This window comes from Podarcis melisellensis (assembly GCF_964234715.1).
Source record: "Podarcis melisellensis genome assembly, chromosome: 3".
In the NCBI taxonomy this organism is placed as follows: domain Eukaryota; kingdom Metazoa; phylum Chordata; class Lepidosauria; order Squamata; family Lacertidae; genus Podarcis; species Podarcis melisellensis.
The window spans coordinates 111,536,848-111,564,414 of NC_138530.1; the positions used below are offsets into that span (position 1 = coordinate 111,536,848).

The 27,567-nt window shown below is 45.1% G+C and overlaps 1 protein-coding gene across 4 annotated transcripts in view; it reads left to right on the forward strand.

Annotated features, from left to right (window-relative positions):
- Positions 1-23,169: 23,169 nt before the first annotated feature.
- The window catches only part of CTNNA1 (catenin alpha 1), a 66,920-nt gene continuing 62,522 nt past the window's right edge, over positions 23,170-27,567 (forward strand). Inside the window, exon 1 of one of the 4 annotated variants that reach the window (XM_081906122.1) lies at positions 23,170-23,273. The gene's annotated coding sequence lies outside the window, so the exon portion shown is untranslated. Of the gene's footprint in view, positions 23,296-23,418; positions 23,583-27,567 lie in introns of those variants that run through there. The other 3 variants (XM_081906123.1, XM_081906121.1, XM_081906120.1) reach the window with 3 other exon arrangements.

The following is a 27,567-nucleotide window of genomic DNA, read 5'->3' on the forward strand; positions in this document are numbered from 1 at the left end:
GGAAGATGGGAGTTGTAGTCCAACAGATTCCCTAGCGCATTGTGGCTTTTGTCTGATATCACAGCAAATGGAATCTGTTCTAATACAGTGGTACCTTGGGTTAAGTACTTAATTCGTTCTGGAGATCTGTTCTTAACCTGAAACTGTTCTTAACCTGAAGCACCACTTTAGCTAATGGGGCCTCCTGCTGCCGCCACACCGCCGGAGCACGATTTCTGTTCTCATCCTGAAGCAAAGTTCTTAACCTGATCTACTATTTCTGGGTTAGCGGAGTCTGTAACCTGAAGCGTATGTAACCTGAGGTACCACTCTAGAGGATTTCCTTACATGTTATTTTAATGATTTGGGGTTACTGACCTCACCTTGCCTTGATCACACATGACCTAAGGCCTTGTTTTTATGATACAGACCATAGGTGAGAGCCTCTCTCTCTGCTGCCCTCAAAACGTCCGCCTGTGGTGTTTGTGTAACAACACACCACAATGCTGCTAGGACATTGCTCATGAAACATTACGCTTGCCGAGCTTTCAGTGCACTCATAGTGGGGAAGCTAGGGAGGATGTTTTTGCCAGCAGCAACCATTTGTTCGGTGGGTGGTGTTTGTCAGAGCAACACACACATCCCAGGATATGGAAAAAGCAGCATTTAAAGCATCCCTGGCTGTGGAACGCAAGAGCGATACACAGTGATTGAAACGGAAGTAGAGAATCAGTGAATTAATGTTAAACCTCAGTATACCCACAGCCATTGCGAAAGGATAGCCTGACAAAGCTAGGCTCTCTTGTGATATTCTAAGCTCCTTCCTTGCGTGTTCAGTTTTCATTTTATTTTTTAAAGCAAACCTCTAGCACTTTTACTTACAGAGATATAAAGAAGCATGTACAGGCCCTCAAACATGCCGAGTTTGATTAGATTTTGGATTTCCTCGTAACCTGTTGGGACTACCATGTTACAAATGAAATCACTTGTCCTTATTGGATTTAATAAAGTCAGGGGCATTGTTAGGGCCGGGTGTTTTGCTCGGGGTCCCTGATATCCTGCCCCTATTTTTGAAATATTTGTTTGTACTTTTATTACAGGGCGGCTGGGCACACTACAGAGCCAGTCAGACTCCAGTCAGCTCCCAGCTTAATTTCCAAAGGTGTACAGTGGTACCTCGGGTTACAGACGCTTCAGGTTACAGACTCCGCTAACCCAGAAATAGTACCTTGGGTTAAGAACTTTGCTTCAGGATGAGATCAGAAATTATGCGGTGGCGGTGTAGCGACAGCGGGAGGTCCCATTAGCTAAAGTGGTACCTCAGGTTAAGAACAGTTTCAGGTTAAGAACGGACCTCCGGAACGAATTAAGTTCTTAACCCAAGGTACCACTGTACACACACACAATGTGCTACACCCAGAAATTCCAGATAGCAGCCAATATCTCAAGAGTGAGCCGTACCACCAGAAGTCAGAGATGGCTTTCCCTCCTTTGAAATGCAGTCCAAATGTGCTTCTATACATATAAATTAACATATGCTGTTTTATCCAAATGCCCCCTCTCTCTGAAGTACAAATTTCACAGCACCATCTGATGCATACCTAATCAGAGGGTAAGTCCAATTCAGCCTTAAAAGCCCAGCCAGAGCTCAGTGCTGAATCCAAGGAGGCGTTGTGTACAAATGGGATTAACTACAGTGAACAATGTCCTCCGTTCATGGAGTTGTGAGCCCAGTGCCAATCCTCGAGGGGTTCCAGTCACTTACCCAGATCAGAACCAAACCCAAAGTGCCATCAATGGTCTCTGGTGCCCATTGAGGCTGGCGGGGTGGTAGGCAGAGAGGCCCAACAGTAGGCGGAGCCAGAGCCAATGACTGGCCAAGCCACAGCCAATGAAACGCAGAGGCAACTCATTCTAGTTTTGTCCCCATCCTCCTCCCTGCTGGGTTCTACAACAGCTGTTCTCAACCTGTGGGTCCCCAGATGTTGTTGGACTACAACTCCCATCATCCCTGAGCTCTGGCCTTGCTAGCTAGGGGTGATGGGAGTTGTAGTTCAACAACATCTGGGGACCCACAGGTTGAGAAAGGCTGTTCTATAAGGACATGGGTAGGCAAACTAAGGCCTGGGGGCCGGATCCAACCCAATCGCTTTCTAAATCCGACCTGTGGACGGTCCACAGGTTGTTTTTACATGAGTAGAATGTGTCCTTTTATTTAAAAAGCATCTCTGGGTTATTTGTGGGGCACAGGAATTGGTTCATTCCCCCCCAAAAAATATAGTCTGGCTCCCCACAAGGTCTGAGGGACAGTGGACTAGCCTGCTGCTGAAAAAGTTTGCTGACCCCTGTACAAGGACAACGCTGAGACTAATACCATTGGTAGAGGTTATGGGGGGAGTACTGTTGTGTTTGAGTCCTGTTTGCAAGTTTCCCATAGACATCTCGTCCGCCGCTGTGCAAACAGGTTGCTGGAGCAGATGGGCCATTGGGCTGATCCAACAGACTCTTCTTATGCTCTTAGGTTCTAAGGAGGAGGAAATGGACAGACCTGGACTAGTTGTTAGTAGGTAGGCTGGCAGGCTGGTGGGTAGATGGCTGGCTGGCTGAAGGCAGGCTGAGGTTGGTGCAGCAGTGGCCACCTGCCCTAATGAACCAGCCTCAATCTTATTCGGGGATTGCCCAACCTACCTTCTGGCATCTAAGATCAGATATAATTACAGGAATTGGTGGAGACGGCTCAATTGACTAGTAAACTCAGAGGAATCTCAAAGCAAAAATTTGCAGAAAAATGGGATGGTTATAGAAGATATGTTCCAAAATACAATAATAGTTTTGACTCCGTGCTAGCATTCGAGTGATAAAGGAACTAAAAGGAGGTGGGCAACAATTAAGGATTTATTATGTTTTCAGAATGTATTGGAGAATTTATATGGAAAGGTTTATTGTTTTGTGTACATTCGATTGTAAGATAAAATATATGCAAAGGGACTTGACAGGAAGTCAAAGTTGAAGAAATGATTTTGGAAGATAAAAGGGGGGAAAATATTTACTGTCATTATTATCATTTTGTGTGTGAGTGTGTGGGTGTCTGCACATATGTGTGTTTTTGTATGGAATGTTTGGAAGGAAATAAGACGGTAAATAACAAATAAACTAAATATTGATGTATGCAATTTTTATTTCTTAATTATATTTAGTGGTAGTATGGTTGTATTGTTTTTTGTAAAATAAAATAATTCAATAATTTTTTTTATATTAAAAAAAATCAGATATAAGTTCCACGTGCAAATATACTTTCAGCCATTACCACTACCAAACAGAAAACACGTTTCTTTCCCCACCTCCTCCGCCTTCCCTCAGAAACCGTGGGTGTTCTTTGTAACAATAATAGGTGCAATATTTTTAGAAATATATTAAGGGTTATGGGTTTGGGTTTTTTTGCCCTCCCCTTCGAAGTTTCACATTCTCCTTTAAAATGGTTTCAATACCGAAAACTATTACTCACAAATAATACAGCAGGGGGGTTAGAAGAAACACATTTCTGATGCCAAGATTGAATAGACCTCCCACGATATTCCAACAGTTTAGATTGCAAAGGAACACGAGCTCTGAAGCAAATTGCCAGCAAGGTATCTGAACTGGACAAGGCCAGGCCAAGCCAATTTACCACCTGCGGCAGAGCAGCAAATGGTAGCCCTCCCTTCACCCCCCGCGCCCAAGCCAAAGTGCAAAGTACCAAAAGCCAGTCAAGCTCTTTGACTGGAAAATCCCACAATCACATCTCCCTGTCAGCAAAGAATACTGGAGAAGAATGATCAATTAAACAGCAAACCATTTGCAGCCTTTTCACGACTTCCAAAATCTGATGCCTCTTCTGTCTGATAGTAGAACCGGCCCCAGCTCAAGTTCTGGGGAGCAAGACTTCTCCATCAGGTTCCTCTCACTTGAAGGGTGGGACACAGGCCCTTCGTAAGGGTGGGGGCAAAGGAGATCTGGTAGCCGATTTATTTCCCCTCCCCATCAATGCTACTGTGGTGTAGTGGTTAAGAGTGTAGTGGAGTGTAGTGGTGTAGTGGACTCATAATCTGGTGAACCGGGTTCGATTCCCCGCTCTTCCACATGCAGCTGCTGGGTGACCTTGGGCCAGTCACACTTCTCTGAAGTCTCTCAGCCCCACTCACCTCACAGAGTGTTTGTTGTGGGGGAGGAAGGGAAAGGAGATTGTTAACCCGCTTTGAGACTCCTTTGGGTAGTGATAAAGCAGGATATCAAATCCAAACTACTCCTCCTCCTCCTCCTCCTCTTCTTCTTCTTCTTCTTCTTCTTCTTTTCTTCTGCAACCTGGACTCAGCTGTTGGCTGACGTTGGTCTTTCCAATTTCAGCAGTGCCCTTCGCAAGGCCAAAATTCAGCACCCTCCCTGCCTCTCGCCTTCTGTCCTGCTCAATTCACTGTGTCAAAGTTTCTTGCAGCACCTTTGGCACACCCTAAACCCTAGGCAGAAGGGACGCGGGTGGCGCTGTGGGTTAAACCACAGAGCCTAGGACTTGCCGATCAGAAGGTCAGCGGTTCGAATCCCCGTGACGGGGTGAGCTCCCGTTGCTCAGTCCCTGCTCCTGCCAACCTAGCAGTTTGAAAGCACATCAAAGTGCAAGTAGATAAATAGGTACCGCTCTGGTGGGAATGTAAGCAGCGTTTCTGTCTGCTGCTCTGGTTCACCAGAAGCGGTTTAGTCATGCTGGCCACATGACCCGGAAGCTGTACGCCGGCTCCCTCGGCCAATAAAGCGAGATGAGCACCGCAACCCCAGAGTCTGCCACAACTGGACCTAATGGTCAGGGGTCCCTTTACCTTTACCTTTAAACCCTAGGCAGAACTGGTCACTCTTCCTTAAATCCACCCCAGGCAGTGGTATACAGTGGTACCTCGGGTTGAGAACTTAATTCGTTCCAGAGGTCCGTTCTTAACCTGAAACTGTTCTTAACGTGAGGTACCACTTTAGCTAGTGGGGCCTCGCGCTGCCGCTGCACAGTTTCTGTTCTCATCCTGAATCAAAGTTCTTAACCCGAGTTAATATCTCTGGGTTAGCGGAGTCTGTAACCTGAAGCGTCTGTAACACGAGGTACCACTGTAATAAGAAGGTGCATAGTGCAAGTTGAGATTCTGTCTGGTTACCCCAAAGACTTAAAGGAGGGACAGGATCTTGTGCTCCTCCAGATAGCAGTGGATTCCAGCTCCCATCAGCTCCAACCACAGTTGGCAATTATCCCACGGCAAGGGATGATGGGCTTTGTAATCCAACATCTGACAGGCCCCAGGCTTCTCCAACCCAGCAATATAACCAAGTGATGATTAATCTTGCAGGTGCTTTGCAAACGCCTTTAAAAAAAAAAAACAGAGCCCTTGTTGTGTGTGAATGCTGAGCAGGGCAAGAACATGTGAAATGTGAAAATTTTTGCAAAACCGTTAAGCGGCAAAGAAAACCCTTTTCCGACAGGCGATGCTGTGCATCTTCACCCCTTGGTTCTCTACTCAAAGCCACCGCAGATGGACTCATAAATCCCTTCTCGTAGAAGATACACTTGAAATGCAAATCTGCATTAATTAATAAAAGCTAAAGTCATGTCAGTGCTTGGGGTCAGGGACTCATAGAAGGAAAGGTTTGTTTCTGCTGTACATTTGCTGAGGGGCATTTTTTTCTCTCTCTCCTAAGGCTATGGTGATGTATTATATGAGAAAAGTGTGTGAACCAGAGGTGAAAGCAAATGGCTTCCATGGAGGCAGAGTGTCACTATGTCTCTCCCCTGGGCCTTTTCAGAACGGCTTAAAAGTTTCTCCTAATTTCTCCTTGTTGTACTGCTTATTTCTGGAGGAATAGATCAAAACTAATGCAGAGATACCATTTGTTAAATTCCTGCATGTTCCACTGAAGTTTGCCTTCCTCCTCAAGTCCAGAACACTGCATTTAATTGAAGATGTTCTTGGAGTAGCATATAAAGGTAAAGGGACCCCTGACCATTAGGTCCAGTCGTGACCGACTCTGGGGTTGCGGCGCTCATCTCGCTCTATGGGCCGAGGGAGCCGGTGTTTGTCCGCAGACAGCTTCCAGGTGATGTGGCCAGCATGACTAAGCCATTTCTGGCGAACCAGAGCAGCGCACAGAAACGCCGTTCACCTTCCCGCCGGAGCTGTACCTATTTATCCACTTGCACTTGATGTGCTTTCAAACTGCTAGGTTGGCAGGAGCTGGGACCGAGCAACGGGAGCTCACCCCGTCACTGGGATTCGAACCGCCGACCTTCTGATCGGCAAGTTCTAGGCTCTGTGGTTTAATCCACAGCGCCACCTGCGTCCCTGTACAGTATATACAGTATATTCCTGTTATAGAGATATAGTGTGGCACATTGGCTAGGTACAGTGCTTTTTTCTATTAAAAAAAAGAGTTTAGTGGTACTCTCATTTTCCTACGCATATTGAGGCCAAACGTATGATTCACAAAATGTTTAGGAGTATGTGTACCCCTGTGTCCCCCCCCCCCCGAAAAAAAGCACTGGTTACATAGCTAGGAAGACCTCACAGAGCTGCAATTCTCAGAATGTTTCAAAAGTCGATCCTTCCTCCCAGTGGATTCTGGGATCTCCTAACAATTCTTAGCACCCTTAACAAACTAAACCTCCCAGGATTCTTTGAGGGAAGCCATGACTGTTTAAAACGGCACTGCTTTAAATCTATTGTTCAGATGAAGCCAAGATTGCTTCTTAAATCTCTCAAAACGGTTGCTGAAGAATTTTCAAGTGTGTCGTCTTTTTCTGCCTTTTGAAGACCTTCCCACTCAAAGGTGAGGCTTTGTGAAATCACGTTGCAGCTGTTTCCTCTCTAGTATCCCTTCATTGGCCTACAAGAGAGTGTTGGTTTGTTGGTTTAAACCATTTATATAGCACTTCTCAAGAGAACCTCATGAAGCTGCTTACAAAAAACCTAATACAGTGGTACCTCGGGTTAAGTACTTAATTCGTTCTGGAGGTCTGTTCTTAACCTGAAACTGTTCTTAACCTGAAGCACCACTTTAGCTAATGGGGCCTCCCTCTGCTGCCGTGCCGCCGGAGCACGATTTCTGTTCTGATCCTAAAGCAAAGTTCTTAACCCGAGGTATTATTTCTGGGTTAGCAGAGTCTGTAACCTGAAGCGTCTGTAACCTGAAGCGTATGTAACCCGAAGTACCACTGTAAGCATCAATTAAAGGGTTTTGGAAAAATTACGGACCACTAAAAATTTAACAGTACAATAGGAATGTGCAAAATTAAAAGAAAATACAAGATAAGCTCTACAGTTCTCGTAAAATACCATCCTCAAATATTGTCAGTGAATATAGACAGACTCAACTTTTTGAGAGCCTTGCAATTTTTTAAGAAGGTGTGTTTAATAGATTATGGAAAGCTCTAACTGCCAGTGGCTGTCTGATATCTATGGGGCATGTGGTCTATGGAGCAGTTGCTCTTCTACTAAAGGCCCAGTCTGCCTGGCTGCAGAACAACATCTGGTGCACGCTGAGACAAGCTACAAGGAAAAGGCTTTTGGAAAGCAATATATTTTCTTTCTTCAGGGCAAGATCCTTTTCAGTAGCTCTGTGATGGCAATAGGGTTTGGGGGAGGCAGAGGCCACTTCTTCAACTGATTCACTGAGTAGATGATAGCCGGTCGTTTTGCCTTTCCTCTCTCCTTCCCTCAGGATGAGATGTTCCCCATAAAGTCCTGTGTGGGGCAGTTGGGAGAGGAGAAAGGCTGTCTCAGCTGGGACACTGAGCACCAGATGGTGGGAAAGCTAACCTGGTTTTGTATCACAGCTCATGACTTGATAGCACTGGCTGCATACCCTCCAACACTTCTCCCATGAAAATAGGGACATCCAGAGAAAAAAGATGAGGTGATTCACGAAGCTATAGAAAAGAATGAAAATAATAATAAAAATTTATTATTTATACCCCACCCATCTGGCTGGGCTTCCCCAGCCACTCTGGGCGGCTTCCAAAAAAATATTAAAATACTGTAATACAGTGGTACCTCGGGTTAAGTACTTAATTCGTTCTGGAGGTCCGTTCTTAACCTGAAACTGTTCTTAACCTGAAGCACCACTTTAGTTAATGGGGCCTCCTGCTGCCACCACGCCGCCAGAGCACGATTTTTGTTCTCATCCTGAAGCAAATTCTTAACCCAAGGAAATATTTCTGGGTTAGCGGAGTCTGTAACCTGAAGCGTATGTAACCTGAAGCGCATGAAGCTTGATGTACAGGTACCACTGTACATCAAACATTAAAAGCTTCCCTAAACAGGGCTGCCTTCAGATGTCTTCTAAAAGTCTGGTAGTTGTTGTTCTCTTTGACATCTGGTGGGAGGGTGTTCCACAGGGCGGGCGCCACTACCAAGAAGGCCCTCTGCCTGGTTCTCTGTAACTTGGCTTCTCGCAGTGAGGGAACTGCCAGAAGGCCCTCGGTGCTGGACCTCAGTGTCCGGGTAGAACGATGGGGGTGGAGACACTCCTTCAGATATACTGGACTGAGGCCGTTTAGGGCTTTAAAGGTCAGCACCAACACTTTGAGTTGTGCTCGGAAACGTACTGGGAGCCAATGTAGGTCTTTCAAGACCGGTGTTATATGGTCTTGGCGGCCGCTCCCAGCCCAGAAAACCAAAACAGAATTAGATTTGGAGCTCTCTGACAATATGGCACATTAGGTTTGCGAAAGCACATGAGCTGTACATAAATGTCACGCTGGTGCACACATGCAAACCTTTCCACGGGTAGGAGGCACCAGTAAAATTGGCACAAAGGCATATCTGTTCTTCCATGTTCAGGGCAAGCTGACTCCTCATATTGAACGGAGAGGTTGGCAGAAATGGCTGAGGGGCAATGCACAGCACTCTCGCAAACATGGGCATATGCATCATGCGCCCCATTCTTTCCTGGAAGTGCTATAATAATTTTTTACTCTTTTCTTAATACATATTTATGAATCAATAAGACAGGAAGGTAGGGAATTGAGATATGAAATAAAATAGCAGTGGATAAAGCCATAATGTAAAAAGAGCACACAGCGGGAATCCTAAGAAGGCATCAATCCTAAGGTGGCATCAAGGCTGTAATTGGAGACGATCCTTCAAAAGTGTGGCAGTAAAATAAGAAAAGCAGGCACACCATAATTTCACTTTACCACGGGGGCAGCTATGCACAGTATTCTTGCTGAATCTATAACTAGGCTTCGCTGGAACATTGAGGAGAACCTCGTTGACATTGCAAGTGGGATCCGCAACAAAAAAAGTTGCAGCGTACCTTTGCCGCCTTGCAGGAGTGCTCCTGTTCAGAGTTTTTGCCAGTTAATAATAATAATAATAATTTTTTTTTATTTATACCCCCGCCCATCTGGCTGGGCTTCCCCAGCCACTCTGGGCAGCTTCCAGCAAAATATTAAAATACAATAATTCATCAAATATTAAAAGCTTCCCTAAACAGGGCTGCCTTCAGATGTCTTCTAAAAGTCAGATAGTTGTTTATTTCTTTGACAACTGATGGGAGGGTGTTCCACAGGGCGGGCGCCACTACCGAGAAGGCCCTCTGCCTGGTTCCCTGTAACCTCACTTCTCGCAGAGAGTGAACTGCCAAAAGGCCCTTGGAGCTGGATCTCTGTGTCTGGGCTAAACGATGGGAGTGGAGACGCTCCTTCAGGTATACTGAGCCGAGGCAGTTTAAGGCTTTAAAGGTCAGCACCAACACTTTGAATTGTGCCCGAAAATGTACTGGGAGCCAATGTAGGTCTTTCAGAACCGGTGTTATGTGGTCTCAGCGGCCACTCCCAGTCACCAGTCTAGCTGCCGCATTCTGGATTAGTCGTAGTTTCCGGGTCACCTTCAAAGGTAGCCCCACGTAGAGTGCATTGCAGTAGTCCAAGCGGGAGATAACCAGAGCATGCACCACTCTGGCAAGACAATCCATGGGAGGATAGGGTCTCAGTGTGTGTTAGTCAGCTGTTCCATGAAGTACCTCAGCAGCACCTCAGCAATGCACCATTAGTGTCACATCATCTTAGAGCTCCTCTGCTTCTCTGTCCAGCACTGGGTCTCTTAGTGCAGACCCGGGTCATCAGTTCCATGTTTCCACAGCCCCTGCCTGCCATGAACCACCATTGGCAGCAAAAGCAGCAGACTTGTTTTATGTTCAGGATAATATTGTGCTCTCTTGCTGATTACGCTGTTCTAAATGTGTATTCTATATTAGACCTCCTTTAGTAATGCTTTATTTTGAAATGTTTAAGATAAACAACTGTCAACTTTGCTACATTAAATGTGTATTCTATACGCCACCTTCATTTGTAATGTCTTGTTTTGAAATCCTTGAGAAAACATTTTGCTTTCCTGTTCGTTATGTTGCTTTGAAGGTATATTTAATATTTTATTTTCTTCTGGAATGCTTTAGCTCAGAATATAGGCTCTGTCAGCAAGAGCATAAGGCTCTTAATCTCAGAGTCATGGATTTGAGCTCTGTGTTATATATATTTGAAGCATCTGAGAGTCACATCCGATCTGCATTTTAGCTTGCTGCAGCTTGAAGAAGCATAGTGGGGAAAGGTGGGAATTTGCAGGATTATGCAATTCCTGGTGTGAAACTAAAAACAGAAGCTCTTGGGACATTTCTGAAAATACCCATCATTATGACAGTTGAGGATTAGGGTCCTCATACTGATGACATGGGGACGCAGGTGGCGCTGTGGGTTAAACCACAGAGCCTAGGACTTGCCAATCAGAAGGTCGGCGGTTCGAATCCCCGCAACAGGGTGAGCTCCCGTTGCTCCCTCCCAGCTCCTGCCAACCTAGCAGTTCGAAAGCACGTCAAAGTGCAAGTAGATAAATAGGTACCGCTCCAGCGGGAAGGTAAACGGCGTTTCCGTGCACTGTTCTGATTCGCCAGAAGCAGCTTAGTCATGCTGGCCACATGACCCGGAAGCTGTATGCCGGCTTCCTCGGCCAATAAAGCGAGATGAGCGCCGCAACCCCAGAGTCAGTCACGACTGGACCTGATGGTTAGGGGTCCCTTTACCTTTTTACTGATGACATCTCATACTGACTAAGATACGGTCTTTTTCTCAGTCACCAATTTAGGATCCTCTCCTTCCTTCCTTCCTTCCTTCCTCTTCTGGGGGAAAAGCAAGTGAAAGAACTAACATTTTCCATGCAGAATCTCTGAACTGAAAGGGGCTGAGGGTGGAGAGGTGGAGATGGAGAGAGGGAAGGGGAGAAAGGGGCAGCTACCAAATACACAGTGCACCTCCGAACCCAAATAGGATAAAGAACATCTGAAGAGGGGATTGAAACAAGTAATCACTTGGTCTCAGGTTAGGGCAGGGGGAACTGGATGCGGCAGAAGCAGAAGCGCGGCCCCTTCTTTCAATTTATTTCCTTTCTCCTTCCATCCAAGATACTCACAACAGCGGTTGCAGGTTCTGCAAATATCATGCAGCAAGTAACTTGTCATGACTGGGAGAAGCTTAGCCACTGAAGTCACGGAAGGTTTGGGATGCCTAAATCTCTGCTCCTGTTCTGTTCAGTCTTTGCCCATTCCTCCCTTGCTTCATAAGGGTGGCGCTGTGGGTTAAACCACAGAGCCCAGGACTTGACGATCAGAAGGTCGGCGGCGACAGGGTGAGCTCCCGTTGCTCGGTCCCTGCTCCTGCCAACCTAGCAGTTCAAAAGCATGAAGTGCAAGTAGATAAATAGGTAGCGCTCCGGCGGGAAGGTAAACGGCGTTTCCGTGCGCCGCTTTGGTTCGCCAGAAGCGGCTTAGTCATGCTGGCCACATGACCCAAAGCTGTACGCCAGCTCCCTTGGCCAGTAAAGCAAGATGAGTGCCGCAACCCCAGAGTCGGCCACGACTGGACCTAATGGTCAGGGGTCCCTTTACCTTTACCCTTGCTTCATATGGGGACAAACTATGCACACATATTTTGAGCTTACATTTGGGTACCTCAGAAGGGGAGGGGGCTGTACTGTAAATGGATGTATTAAAGCACCTCTTATCACAGATTTACAACCACCTGGAGCTTGGGGAATCACCAGGCCTCCATGTTTGATGGATAATTCCCCCTGACTGCAGGAACCCCTTGAGTAAGGCTGCTTGCCCCAATAAAGTATATTTAGATACATGCGTTCATGACACACTCTCACAGGCTCTTTTCTGCAAGAATATTTAATATTAAAATGATGTCTAGGTCATGAATACTTAACAACAATCATTGGAAGGCTGACATACAGTAAACGGTAGTTAATACACAAACGTTTCTCCTCTGTTCTTTCCCCTTCTGTTATTGAGGATTCACAAACAGGTATCTGAAAGCACATCACACAAAAATCTCCATCACCATCATATTAAATCAAACAGGCCTCAGATCATCTTTCTCTGCCGCCTGTTCTTGCAAGTCAGAACAACCCAGGCTGCCCTCTCTCCATTCTTCATTTCCCTCCCATCTTATACTATGCAAGATAGAACTATAGTTTCAGAGGCTGAAAAAGTCCCATAATCCCTGACATTCACCATTCTGGCTGGGGTGAATGGGAGTTGGAGTCTAACAATATGTGGTGGGTCATTCAGGGTTGGATTTTCAGAAAAGCAAATGATTAACCTGGCAGGATAACTTCTCAAGCAATTCTCAACTTCTCAAAATTCTGTTTCAGTTTCCAGGTGGCATTGTCAAAATAATACCGGGGGCCGGGGGGGGAGCAATTCATTTGTGATAGGGTGCCTAATTTTTTCTCTCTGATATCCAACTAACTGATTAAGATCAACCTACCCATTCCAAGCTGATTTCTCCCCACATGGTGAAAAAATATTTGGGTGGTCTTCAGAATCCCATTTTCAAAGATGTACTGAAGTCATACTTTTCCATTATCATCAGGGCACCTTGGTCTATACGTGTGCTAAATTGTTAGGAATTTTGGAGCTTCCTGAATGATTTGACACTTCTGCCTCCATTTTGAGGTCCAAAACTGCTGGTTATCAGATTGTCTCTGGTAGCAGAGTTGTCTAGGTCACTGAGATGAATCCTTGATATTCCCATGACTGTGAGACCAAGCATCACATGATTAGGCACAAGAATGCACACACACACACATTCTTTCTGAAATACCTGGCGTGTTCACATGCAAATTCACTGCCACCTAGCACTTCACCTATTAGCGAGCAGGTTCTGGTAAACTGATGTGAAAACATGTGAAAACAACCTTTTGAGAGATTGAGGGGGTTCTAGTTAGGCGCAAAATATTTGTGGAAACTTCCATGAACCTTAAAACAGGATTGGGGAACCTGTGGCACTCCAAATGTTGTTTGACTCCAAATCCCATCAGTCCCAGCTAACATAATCATAAGTCTGAGATGACGGCAACTGTAGTCTCATATCAAGCGAGTAACAGGTTCCACATACCTGTCCTGCTTGCATATATTAGATGTGAGTTTTAGGCCTGTGATGTTTCATACCATTTTGGTTGGACACGCACAAACATCCTTATTGTCATCGGGGAAATGTTGGAGGGTATGACACATTACTATAAACTCCACTTTATAGATGGCAATACCGTCAGTAGAAAAATGTTAGCTGAAACAGAAAGAGTCAAATCTAGAAGAAACTGGACATTCTAGTGTGAACTTTAATGCAGGCATTTGGCAACCCATCCCTCAAATTTAAGACATTATAGTCAAAACATCTTTTTTTTTAATACCAAAAATAGACTGAAGTATTGCTTTTCTAATCAAGACGTGGAATCAATCTGGACTTCTTTATTTTCACCATATCTCTGCCTCATTAAGACTGATCATGCCTTTGAGAGCTATTTTCAAGATTTAATCTCCACACTGTTCGCAGGGCCTGTTTGTTTTTGCATTATGCACTGAGATTCCAAATTAGGCCCTCTCAATCGCTTGAAGAGCTACAGAAGAAAATTCCACTGGACCAGCGCTCTTGCATCTGTCAAGGAGGGGAAATCAAGAATATTTGCCACTGCCATACTCCACGGTGTAATATTCATACAATCTTAGGGGAAAATTCATTGAGAAAGTGTTACAGGGCCCAGATAAATCAGATGATTTGACAAACATGGTTTTTATCTTCTGTCTAATCAAGAGAAATGTGTCGTGTATAGAGCTGCGAGATTTGCCATGGTTGCGCTGAAACTGCTCACGAAACTTATTGAAACAAATGTAAAGGTAAAGGGACCCCTGACCATTAGGTCCAGTCGCGGACGACCCTGGGGTTGCAGCACTCATCTCGCTTTACTGGCCGAGGGAGCCGGTGTACGGCTTCCGGGTCATGTGGCCAGCATGACTAAGCCGCTTCTGGCGAACCAGAGTAGCGCACGGAAACACCGTTTAGCTTCCCGCCAGAGCGGTACCTATTTATCTACTTGCACTTGACATGCTTTCGAACTGCTAGATTGGCAGGAGCAGGGACCAAGCAACAGAAGTTCACCCCGTCACGGGGATTCAAACAGCTGACCTTCTGATCAGCAAGCCCCAGGCTCTGTGGTTTAACCCACAGCACCACTACCACCCACTAATGCATCTTTCTTAATGGTGACTGCAAAAACGTACTATGAAATAACGCTTTGCTTTCTTTTATATTTAAAAGAAGTTTTGAATGTTTCAGATCTTGCTGTGGTTGTTTGTAACAACTGCTGAAGTTCCATAATGGGACACATTGGTTAAAGAATGAACATAGATGATTAGGGTGCTCTTTTAAGCCTGAAATGATATTAATGAGGTTTCTTTTTGCCATTCATTAGTTCTTTTGTGCACATCCTACAAACCTTTGCCTTGGAGTCTTATGGAATCCCCTTCTTTTGCACCTTATTTATATAAGACTGCTCTATTTAGCACACTGCTGGACAACTGCCCCAGGTAGGTGCAAGATCTGGCCTTGGTTTCACCTTCAGGCAAGCAAGTTACTGGAGAGGCACGCGGTACTCCCACCACAAATGGGAGCTGTCTTTCAGACCTCCTGCCTGCTTCCTGTAACATTTAGGCACACTTAGTTATGTCATTAGTCAAGCAGCTTTTGCTGGGGGCTGTCAAACCATGACTGGGGACTGCTAGTAGGAAAAGATACAATTAAATGACATCACAGCACAGCTAAATGTACCCAAGTCATGTAATTAAACATTTCAGAGGAGAAGAGGGAGAACTCAACATAGGATTGCTGCTTTGGGTGGCAGCACCTCAATGTCAGGTGTGAACATCATGCATTGCCCCTTCCCTTCCTTTGAGAGCCAGTGTGGTGTAGTGGTTAAGAGCAGTAGTCTTGTAATCTGGGGAACCGGGTTCGCGTCTCCACTCCTCCACATGCAGCTGCTGGGTGACCTTGGGCCAGTCACACTTCTCTGAAGTCTCTCAGCCCCACTCACCTCACAGTGTGTTTGTTGTGGGGGAGGAAGGGAAAGGAGAATGTTAGCCGCTTTGAGACTCCTTTGGGTAGTGATAAAGCGAGATATCAAATCCAAACTCTTCTTACTCTTCTTTTTCCCAAACCCTCTGCATGTCAGCCATGACCAGCATTAAGAACAATCCATTTTAGGAGGGTGAAATATTCTGGATTTGTGAACACACCAGAAAGACGTGTCTATTTATTTATTTTATCACATATGCATATGCACAGTGTATCCAGTAATCAGCTGCCACATTCTTTGCTCAATAATTACAGTGGGCTCCATGGAGTTTGTTAATCACACCGAATAGCAATCAGCAGAAGGCATGGCTGTTTTCCTCCTTAAAAAAATAACATCAGCTGGTGTCAAGTGGCTGGTTTTACACTTACACGGAGTGACCTGGTTGCCGCTGCCTTCATGGTTGCTTATGTGTCCCTCTAAGATCACTACAAACTTTCACGCCTGTGGTTTCACTGAACAACATGCATTTCTATAGTGTATAAGTTATTTAAGTGATCCATGCCCCCTGGCAGATGAGTCACTTGTGTTTTATGTAAAGGTGTTGTAAAGCAAAGATCACGTGGATTTAATGTGCCTGGACCAGTGTGTGTGTGTACACTTAACTGAAGTTCATGCCAAAGTAAGCTACTGTTGCTTGAGAGTGTGGTTGTAAAAGCACCATGCATTGAGCAAGCATCACCCTGAGTCCTGCCAACTGAAGACAGCTTGTAGCATCCTCTGCTCTGTATTTATAGAACAGGGGTTTTGGAAGCAAGCCCTAGGGATCAAAGGAACACAGAGAGCGTCTATTGAAAGGCTGCAGGAGAGGAAGCAAACTTCTTTTCCCAACATGTTTTAGATAAGTCTGATGGATTATCCACTGGCTAATTTCCAATAGATTGTCTAGTGTTTGTTGCTTGCTGCGATTCTTGCGTTATTGTATTGCTTGAAAAATATAAAATCTAACAAACACACTTTTTTAAAAAAAAACATATTTGCTGGATCTAGACACTTGGGTTTTTAAGCAGGAGTGTATTGTCAGGTTCTGTTAACCATTAGGCAGAACTAATCTATGTTGACCCTTTAAAAGATCCTTAGTATGATTATTATTATTGATTAAATTTGTATTCTGCCTTTCATCCGAAGATGATAGGGCAGCTTACGATATAAAAATATAAAATACCTAATACAACCACAACTAGAAGCCTCCCCAGAGACAAAATTCCACAAATGGGGAGCCACCGTAGGAAATACCTGTTCTCATGTTGCCACCCTACCGACCTGTTATGGAGGAGACACATGAAGAAGGGCCTGAAATGATTGTTGCAGGGTCCAGGTTAGTTCACATGGGGAGAGGTGGTCCTTAAGGCATTGTGTTGCTGAGCAGTTTAAGGCTTTATAGGTCAAAAACAAGACTTTGAATTGGGCCCAGAAACTAATTGGTACCCTGGAGTGGGAAGAACAAAGTGAGGCTTGGCCGAAGCATCAGCCCCCTTTTCCCTGGTCCTCGCCCCACACCCAGCCCATTGTCCTGCCAAGCTAGGGGCAGGATGACAGCCAGCCTATAGCCGGTGGGTGGCCCTGGCCAGGGAGTCTCGCACGGTGTTGCAAACCCCACCCATCCATTGGGAGGTGTTGGGCGGAAATTGGTAGCCAGCGTAATCAAGCCAGGATAGGTATTATATGCTCAAACCATCTTGCCCCACTGGGCTGCTTGCCCCACTGGTCACTGAGTTCCAGCGCCGAGGGCCTTCTGGCAGTTCCCTCACTGCGAGAATCAAAGTTACAGGGAACCAGGCAGAGGGCCTTCTCAGTAGTGGCACCCGCCCTGTGGAACGCCCTCCCATCAGATGTCAAGGAAATAAACAACTATCTGATTTTTAGAAGGCAGACCTGTTTAGGGAAGTTTTTAATGTTTGATGTTTAATTTTAATTTTAATATTTTGTTGGAAGCCGCCCAGAGTGGCTGGAGAAACCCAGCCAGACGGGTGGGGTATAATTTATTTATTTATTTATTTATTTATTTTTATTATTATTATTATTATTATTATTATTATTATTATTATTATTATTATTATTATCATCATCATCATCATCTCCCCCCCCCAACAAAAGTCATCAAACAGGGTGACCAAAGCAGTTTCTGTGCCCAAACCGAGCCTAAACCCCAATTGAAATGAATCTAGCATGTTGTACTTGGTCAATTTAAAACAAGACTGATAGGCCACAAGGAATCAAGTAAAATAATAAGTGACTCACTCAAGCCTGAAGATAGCTGTCCCTACCTCATAAGACTATATATGGAAGAGGTTACCCAAGGGTAGTGTCAGTCGGTTCAGACTTAGGAGGATATGAAACATAGCTTCATAGCATTATGAAACTCATGTTACCTCCTCAAACACAGGCATGAACTTCTGCATAGTTCATGATACTGCCTGCCATTTAAACGTGAACAGAGGCTTGCTTGGTTTGAAAGGTCTGGATACATTGAATTGAATTGTCTGGATGCATCTATATTCTGGCTTTCCCCACTGATCCAACTTTGGCAGGCATCCGACACGACAATAAAGGACTGAGCAGCAGAATGGTATGTCTACAAGTGTTTCATAGTTACAAAACAAATTAAGAAAAGCCAGTCACGATTGCAATGCCCCCCCCACACACACTTCTGCCATGAAGTTATATAGTTATATATGAATGTTTGGGGGCGGGGGGTTTGCTGTAGAAACTTTTATATCAAATGTCATCTCAAATGCGATGAACGCACACACGCCAGAAATCTGTGAATAATAGGAAATCAACTTCCTACGAAAAAGACAGTATTTCTTCATGAAAAACTTTGGGGGAAATTTGGTATTCAAAGATTTCTCTGCTCAAGCCTGCTTCAATTGCATTAACTATACATCCTACCAAAAAAAAAGCACTTCCTTTCTGACTAAAGTTATCCTGCTGTGTTAGTCAATGAGACATTTCAAATAGCATGCATCATTTTCTGAAGTCTTCCTCGTTCGCATTCCCACAGGGTGACAGCTATTTTATATTTTAAGTGATTTCCCCCCTCCTCCCCTGGTATTTTTGTCTTCTGCAATTTTACAAAGAAAATCCATCTGAAGTCAAGACTCTTTTATTTTCTTTAAAAAAAATAGAAAGAAAACTGTCAAAAATGTTAAGGTACAAAACATAGAGCCCGAAAAGAAAACCAGAACAGGTGTTCTTATGACACTTCTTTTAAGGACACAAAATAAGAAATCTTTTTGATATATTTCAAAAACAGCTGCATGTTGGCATGTATCCATGAAGCTTCTTGCATCTTTCCTTTGCCTCTCCACCCGGATCACCAAACAGCACCTCCAGGGCTGTCCCTAGGTCCTTGCAGGGACCAGGGGAAATCATTTTGTGGGGGGTCTGCCTTTTACCTTCATCTCCCCTTCATGGTCTGTCCTCCTGGCTTATCTTTTGCTGAGGTGGTGGGGTTTTGCTGCCACCATCCCCCACTGCCACTACCACATTCCCCCTCTCCTTGCTTCAGTGGCAAGAGGCCAAAACCTCCTCCCTCCCTCCCTCCCTCCCTCCCTCCCTCCCTCCCCAATCTGGTAGGCAGGAGGTGGAAAACCTCGTTGGGAAATTAAGCTGTGGGCAGGGGTGGACTCCAGCATCTTAAAAAGCAGAGACATCACCTTGCCGACCAAGGTCTGTATAGTTGAAGCTATGGTTTTCCCAGTAGTGATGTATGGAAGTGAGAGCTGGACCATAAAGAAGACTGATCGCTGAAGAATTGATGCTTTTGAATTATGGTGCTGGAGGAGACTCTTGAGAGTCCCATGGACTGCAAGATCAAACCTCTCCATTCTGAAGGAAATCAGCCCTGAGTGCTCACTGGAAGGACAGATACTGAAGCTGAGGCTCCAATACTTTGGCCACCTCATGAGAAGAGAAGACTCCCTGGCAAAGACCCTGATGTTGGGAAAGACTGAGGGCACAAGCAGAAGGGGATGACAGAGGATGAGATGGTTGGACAGTGTTCTCAAAGCTACCAACATGAGTTTGACCAAACTGCGGGAGGCAGTGGAAGACAGGAGTAGCAGGAGTGCTCTGGTCCATGGGGTCACGAAGTCAGGCACGAGTAAACGATTAAACAACAAGGGGTGGACTTACCCTGGAGCTTCTCAATGTTGCACTCCCTCGGCTTGGTGCTCTGTGCGGGGGAACTGTCCACACTGCTAAATTGGGTACTGCTGTGGTTTGTGGCCACCACTACCAGGCATGAGGTGCATGGACTGGGACAATTGTCCTAATGGTCCTGAGCACCTCTCCTATGCTGTATTAACAAGGTTTTTTGTTTTGGTTTTTTTAACTAGCTATTTTTTTAACTAGCTATTTTTTAACTAGCTATTTGGTTTTCATTATAGGGGGCAGTGGGGGGGGGAGAGCTGTGTTTTCTGCTACTCACAGGCTATAGTCTGGAGAGAGCAGGTACTGTCATAGATTGGTGCTATTCCTGGGCTGTTGCCTTGCTATAGCACTGTCATTGCCCAGACGTTAATGTGATAAGATACCATGATTATTGGCACTATGGTTATGCCATGTTCTCAGGGGTGCTGTTAGGTTGGCATGAACTGCGGAAGAAGCTGTTACTGCTTTTAACTAACATGCTATTGTAACTGTGAGCTTCAGCTATTGTTGGTTCAGGGCACTGAAAAACTAGCGACTGGTTTGGCACACCCAAACTCCTCTGGAAACAATTCATGTGTGCACTGAGTGGCGTACCTACACTTCTTTTGGCTATCTGCATCACCTATAACAGGTGAAGCTTAAACATTTGATCCAGTCTTAGTAAAGCAAGGATGTTGAAATCCCAGCCTCACTGATGGGTGAGTAAGCCCAATTGAATTCAATAGGACTTACTTCTGAATAGACTTGGTTACGATGGGAGCCTAATTCCAGTGCCATTTTTGATCCTCATGTGCCTAGAGAACCTTATTTTAGCTTTAAAAAGTAACATTTAGGAGAGTATAAGCCAGAAATTATATTATGTAGTCTGTTTTAGCTTGGCATTTAGCACCAAGTAGAAATCCTATTTTCTAGCTGGCTATGTTAGTAGCCCAGCTAGGTGTTCCACTTGTTCCTTTTTTACTGCCAGCTTTGCCAACTGCGTCCTTCTTAATTTATCTCAAAATTATATTACTTTAGTAGCAGAGAGATGAAATGTAAGAGTGTGTTCTTCCAAATTATGCTTATGCAAAGCTCTGAATACAGTATAGTGCATACACCGTATTAGTTACAGTCCAGTGCGTACATTTTTTTGTAGAAATTATAGGCTCATGTAACAATCATGCAGACTACTAAATCTTTATATATTTTTCTTGGGTATCTAAAGCATTTCCGGTGACTCTTGGTCTGTGGTTATGTTTGTGTCCCTGATTAGGCTGCCTTGGTTAGCTGCTTCAGACCAAGACAGGAGCCAGATTCTGTAACTGATCAATTTTAGCCTACCATGAAGGAAGATTTTCATTCTCACCATCAGTTAATAAATTATCACTGGTGAACTAGCCAGGACATTTCTGTGGGTATATAGAGAAGCACACATATGCACACAAGTAAATTAAGCTTGCATTTGGCAGGCAAAGATACATTTTCTTGGCTGCCTTTCTCCCCAATTCAAGCCTGTGATTCAGTGGTGTGAAAAGGAAATATAATTCTCACAACACAACTTTCTGTCCCATATGTAGCTTTGAATGCTCTGTGCTGGAATTCTGGCCTCAACAATAATTTATATAGAATATTTATATCTGACTCAATAGCCCTGAGAACTTACCCCCCCCCCCAATAAACAAATCTCAAAATAAAATCACACTCAAGTCTAGTACGGGAAAATAAATTATATGGTGTCCATATGGAGGCAGGATTGTGCAGGCAGCATTTCCTGCCCTTTCAACTCCCTTCAAAATCCTCAGAGGCAAGAGACTGGGGCTGAGCAGCTTGTTCGTACTCAGCCCACAAGGGATGCAAGTTTTCCCGTGCTGGCAGCTGGCTGTCTCCAGGCAACAATGGTCTCCTAAGGTCCTTTGAGGCAAGGGAGTAGGGCTGAGCAGCTGGAACTGGTGAGCTTCATGCCTCGCATTCTGATAGTCAGGTGTTTAAAATGTCCACTTGTTAGACTTTTCTAGCAGTTGGTGCATTGTGGGCTTTGCATGTGCCAAATTTCATCTCTGATGGTGGTCTAGAAGTCCCTTAGCCAGGTAGTGGTATACTTTGCCACATGTTGTTGTTGTTGTTGTTGTTGTTGTTTAGTCATGTCCGACTCTTCGTGACTCCATGGACCAGATCACGCAAGGCACTCCTGTCTTCCACTGCCTCCCACAGTTTGGTCAAACTCATGCTGGTAGCTTCGAGAACACTGTCCAACCATCTCGTCCTCTGTCGTCCCCTTCTTCTTGTGCCCTCCATCTTTCCTAATATCAGGGTCTTTTCCAGGGAGTCTTCTCTTCTCATGAGGTGGCCAAAGTATTGGAGCCTCAGCTTCACGATCTGTCCTTCCAGTGAGCACTCAGGGCTGAATTCCTTAAGAATTTGATCTTCTTGCAGTATACCTGAAGGAGCGCCTCCACCCCCATCGTTCTGCCTGGACACAGAGGTCCAGCGCCGTGGGCCTTCTGGCGGTTCCCTCATTGCGAGAAGCCAAGCTACAGGGAACCAGGCAGAGGGCCTTCTCGGTAGTGGCGCCCGCCCTGTGGAACGCCCTCCCATCAGATGTCAAAGAGATAAACAACTACCTGACATTCAGAAGACATCTTAAGGCAGCCCTGTTCAGGGACGTTTTTAATGTGTGACATCTTAGTGTATTTTTGGTCTTTGTGGAAGCCGCCCAGAGTGGCTGGGGAAACCCAGCTAGATGGGCAGGGTACAAATAATTATTATTATTATTATTATTATTATTATTATTATTATTATTACACTCCATGGGACTCTCAAGAGTCCTCCAGCACCATAATTCAAAAGAACCAATTCTTCGGCGATCAGCCTTCTTTATGGTCCAGCTCTCACTTCCATACATCACTACTGGGAAAACCATAGCTTTAACTTTACAGTGGTACCTCAGGTTAAGTACTTAATTCGTTCCGGAGGTCCGTACTTAACCTGAAAGTGTTCTTAACCTGAAGCACCACTTTAGCTAATGGGGTCTCCTGCTGCTGCCGCGCCGCCGGAGCAAGATTTCTGTTCTCATCCTGAAGCAAAGTTCTTAACCTGAAGCACTATTTCTGGGTTAGCGGAGTCTGTAACCTGAAGCGTATGTAACCTGAAGTGTATGTAACCTGAGGTACCACTGTACAGACCTTTGTTGGCAAGGTGATGTCTCTGCTTCCATTATTATTATTATTATTATTATTATTATTATTATTATTATTATTTCACGGCTGATTTCTTTTCTGCAGTCGCGCCAAGGTCTTTTAATTCTTGAGAAGCAGCAGTGAGGTCATGCAGGGTTTCGCTCACGCTGACGAAATTTTTCCACGCAAATGAGGAAAGGCCGATCCAACGGAGTTCTCAGCACCCGAATGAGATCACGGCCCCTCCCGGAAGCGGCTTAATTGCACCTCGCCCGAGGCCAAAGAGCAGGCGGGAACGCCAGGCCTTATATGGGGATATATGGGCCAGAGACACACACCTTGGGCGGGAAGACCGCGCCCGCCTTCCCCCCCCCTAGGATAAAGCGAAACCAAAGCAGTTTCGCCATGTGACCGGAATCCCAGCGAACTCTCCCCTCAAAACTTTCCCAGCTGAGGCGGAATCTCCTCCCCACACAAGCCAGGCGCGCGGCTCCGTCAGGTGTTGCGTGAGGTAAATTTCGTTACCTTCTCAGGTAGGCGGCCTGCGAGGCGGAGGGCGGTGCCGGGGAACAGCCTGGCCGGACGACGGGCCGAGGGCGGCGCTTGGGAAGAGCCGGCGTCGTTGCGGAGGGCGGTGCTGGGAAGAGCCAGGCCGGGAGGCGGCGGCGAAGGCGAAGAGGGGGGGAGGCGCCCGGAAGAGCCCGTTCCCTAGCCGCCTCCTTCGCAGACTCCGTGGCTCGGCTCGGGACAGGGCGCGGCGGCGGCGGCGGCGAGCGAAAGGCCCACACGGACGGGAGTCAAAGCGGCCGGTACTTCACGGGTGAGGGGTCGGGATGTGGGGGGGGGGGGTTCTTTTTCTTCCCCTGAGGTAAATAAGCGCCCCCGGTGCGGAAGGTTTGGGTGGGTTTTCTGAGGTAAATAACGTTCCCCTGAGGAGGAGCGGCCCGCCTCAGGTAACTTTCCACTCAGGCGTCGCCACTTTTCGCCCGCCTGGGCCTCCTCAGGCCGAGTTAGAAACTTTCAACTTCCGAAGGTGGCTTTTAAAAGGGCGGCGGCGGCGGCCTTGGCGCGGCGCCCCTTCTTTCCTCCCTCGCCCTGGATGTATTCTCTCGCTCCCCTTCGAAGTGGGACACGCAACTGCCGTGCGTGTGAATGGGGGGGGGGGAGAGATAATCCACTCAGACGCTCGAGGCCTTTTCCTCGCTTCCCCTCCCCCCCCTTTTCTGGGCGGCGCCCTCATTCCAGGGATTTGTGAGCTGCTATCTATGGAAGGGAGGAAGCACACAAGAGAGAGAGAGGATTTGGTTTTCTTTTCTTCCCCAGTAGTTAATTGAGGAGGAAGTAGGGGTTTGGGTCTCCAGGCTTGATCTCTGGGGTTTTTTTTTTAATGTTGGTGGTTTTTTGCCCACTTCAAAACAAAAAAAAATCCTTCCAGTAGCACCTGGTATCTGAAGAAGTGTGCATGCACACGAAAGCTCATACCAAGAACTAACTTAGTTGATCTTTAAGGTGCTACTGGAAGGATTTTTTTTTTGTTTTGACTATGGCAGACCAACACGGCTACCTATCTGTAACTTTTGCCCGCTTGTGTGTGTGTGTGTGGCGAAATGTGCAAATGCACAGCAGTGGAGGGGTAGTTGCGCCCCATCAGCTACGGAACTTGCATTGGATCCTCGCCCACAAAGTTAGGATGGAAGTTAAGAGTAAAGAAAAAAGCAAGCTTTTTGCTTCTCTGCTTGACTTCACCTTGAATCAGCAAACTCCTCCTGTAGCCTCTCGACACACCTTTTCTCCTTAAATCCAATTATAAGCCTAGGGTGATCTGATAAACATTGACAATCGAGATCTTGCGTGCGTCAATAGTAGTGTTCGGATCATGTGTTTTTTTCAAACGCCGTGGCCGCCTGCCATAAATTTACTTTTCACAATCTTGGTTTAGTTCACATGCATTGCGTTAATTTGCCCATTAGCAAAACATCCCATAATTTAATAAATCCAATCTGTCTCCTGTTAATAGCCAGGATGAGTTCCATTGTTGGGCTACAAGCATCTGTGCTGCAAGTAACATATGTTGTATTGATTTTTTGTAGGAAGGAACAAGTGGCATGTTAAGTGCTCAGAAAGTATTTATATAGTACTGTAATCCTGGGCAGGTTTGCTTGGACTAAGCCGCAACTCAACCTGCCCTGAAGACTTAAGATAGGTTGATGTGTATGAGGTAGGTTAGGGTAGGGTTGCCATATTTCAGGAAGTGGAAATCTGGACACAAAAGTTGGGGCAAAGTCACCCACCAAGCTTGGTTGCTGAGTGGTGACTTGAACCATTACAAATTTGGATAATAGCCAGATCAGCAAGCACCGCACCGCCCCCAAGCTGTCGTTTCCTGTTCTAGAATAAAAAACAAATACTGTATGAATTGTGGGGTGTGTTGTTGTTGGTTGGCCAAGGTGTTCAGAGCTACTGTACTTATCTGAGCAGTGGGCAGCCTTTTGAGTAGTCTCCCTTTTGCCTTGGAAAAGGGTCAGGAGTGGGCAAGCACAATTTTTGACTTTGTGACCAAGGCCAGCCAGAAATTATGGACTCATGTGTGGAAGTTAAGGTGTAAAGAACTGGTGCAGGAGTGCAGAGTTACTTTGCAATCCCAGCTGCTGTTTATGAACAGTAAATATTGTACCTCCCAGAACTGTGTCATATAACCGCTGCAGTGCCATAACAGTAGGATTTCATATTATTGAACTCACTTCCATTTAAATTACAAAACTACATCTAAAAGCATATTTTAAGAGCCTTGCCTTTTTGTTGTGCTTTATCATGTGGTACATTTTCCTTTAGAAACAATTTTTCTTACAATATAGTGTTTTGTAAACATGAGCATAATCTTAGAGAATACAGTTCTAAAGTAGCACATTAAGCAATAAGTTATGTTTGTCATATTCCAAATTGTTATTGATACGATAAATCCCAGAAGAAGAGTGTAGCACATAATGGTTACTCCCAATGTCACCTAAAATATGGTTTAGTAAAATATGAACAAGCCTAGCCTCCTCCTGGGCTTGTGTGCTCCTCCCACCATTCCCACCGAGGAGGAGTTAAAATGCTTTTTGTTTAACCGTGGTTTGGCATACAGTATTAGATTTGAAACTTTGGTTAATTATCTAGTGGTTAACAAACCAGTCAGCTTCATACCACTGTATCTGAAGTGGCTTCTTTGAAACGAAGTGTTTAATGTTAATTACAGTGACGGGTCTGGACAACATGAGAAATTGCAATTAACCAAAAGCAGAAGTGAAAGCTTCCAAACTCCTTAGTGGAGGGGTAGAAGGAATGCATAAGCCCAGAGGATGCTAGCCTCATTCATATTTTGCTAAATTGTATAATACTGGAATACAGTAATACGTGTTAATATTTTGTTCCTGGGATCCCATGGATTATGTAGGTTTCCCCTGTTCTATACTTCTTGGAGACAATGTCTCATTTTTTCACTTTGTTTATAAAACCACTGAGTAAAAGTTACAGGTGTTTTGAGAATTGAACATAACTGTTATAAAACACTGTACACAGGGTTACCTTCTGGGTGATGACTAACTTTAGCTCCCCAAATTCTGGCCTGGCTTGCGTAGCAGGAACATTCGTTGCACTCCTAGACATTGGTATAGTTCAAATCTAATTAATTTTTGCTTCCAATAGAAAGAGTATTGCTTATTGTGTTGCATCAATGTACATGGTTAGTTTTTCAAAGAAGCCACTTTCAGAAAGCCACTGCGAAGTTGACTAGTTTTAAACCAACCGCTAATTTGTTCAACACAGTTGCAGGTTTGACAACATGGCAAACGATTATGAAGTAAAAACAGGTAGGACAGGGCCCTACCCAGATAGTTTACAATCTCTAATTCAACACACAGGAAGGGAGTGGGAAGTGGAAAAGGAAAGAATGTCCCATTTGAGTACCTTCACTTTCATTGAGAAGAGGTTAATGGAATCTAAGAAGGCTTTGATGTATTGTAACGATGAAATCCAGGGTGGGGTGAGGGCTTTGGTGTCTTGTCTTTGAAGTCTTTTTGGGTACTGTGCAGGAATTATATGAAATTCAGGGAGATTCATATTTTGCTGAAGCTGTAGGGGGCAGCTTTTGTTGCCAGCACACTACTGTACTTCAACAACCCCTAAAAGGAGCAAACACATGGTTGCCCAGATAATTTGACTAATTTCCATGGTATCACCGGCACCCTCGGAAATGCTGATGTGGGAAGCAACTGGTTCTCAACCCTGTGGTTACTTCTCATAGGTGTTATTGGGGTTTCGTGATATTGAGGCACCTGGAAGCAGCTCTGTGCTGTTCCTATAGCACAAATTAGCAAACACACTTTGCTTTCTTCCCTGGAGATAAGTGGTTTGTCGTCAGCTTGTGTCTTTGGCACAAAGGGAACTTTAAGTCTGAGAAAACTGTTACGTCCCTTCTTGTTCAAGAAATCTCTCTGGAGAGGAAAGAAACCTTTCTTGGCATTTCTTTGCAGAACGGCTTGCTTTCACCTTTTTTTTATTATTCTTAAAAATTCATTCTGGTTCAGATTTGGCCCTGGCTGCACCCATTTTCAGAGTAATCAGTTTTTCCTTTGCAGCATACTGCCCAATGTACACACCACAATGTACACACCACTGTGTATCATTGAAAATAGCACACGAAACTTGGTTAGGTTCTGAATTGTACCTAGTGAAAGAGATTTGGGGAGCAAGAAACAGGATTCGTTTATCTCATTGGATGAACTATTCATATCATAGGATAAATATTTCCAAGTCAGGTTGAA